Consider the following 378-nt stretch of genomic DNA (forward strand, 5'->3'; position numbering starts at 1 on the left):
GGGGGTAGACTCAACGGCTGGAGCAGACATTGCCCGGGCCGGGGTGCGGGCGGGGCTCCCCTCGGGGAGGCGCCCACGTGCGGCGCGCCCGCACCTGCGGGGAGTAACGCTGGCGCGCGAGGTGCTGGCTGTCCGGGCCCGGGGCCCGGGGCCCGCTGCAAGGGGAAGCCCGCGACGTGCGCGGCCGCCCCCAGCGGGGCGCGAGAGCCGATGCCGGAGCCTCGCGCTTTGTACAGCGTGTCGTCCGAGCCGGCTGCGGCGCCTGGCAGGGGCTGCTCCCCCGCTCCCGCCGCGGGATGGCAGACAGCGCGACTGACTGCCGGGAGCAGCCTCGTCCGAGGGGCGCGGGGGCGCTGTGACATCACTCCCACGTCACGC

This window comes from Crocodylus porosus, unplaced genomic scaffold, assembly GCF_001723895.1.
Source record: "Crocodylus porosus isolate Cpor-Errol unplaced genomic scaffold, CroPor_comp1, whole genome shotgun sequence".
In the NCBI taxonomy this organism is placed as follows: Eukaryota; Metazoa; Chordata; order Crocodylia; family Crocodylidae; genus Crocodylus; species Crocodylus porosus.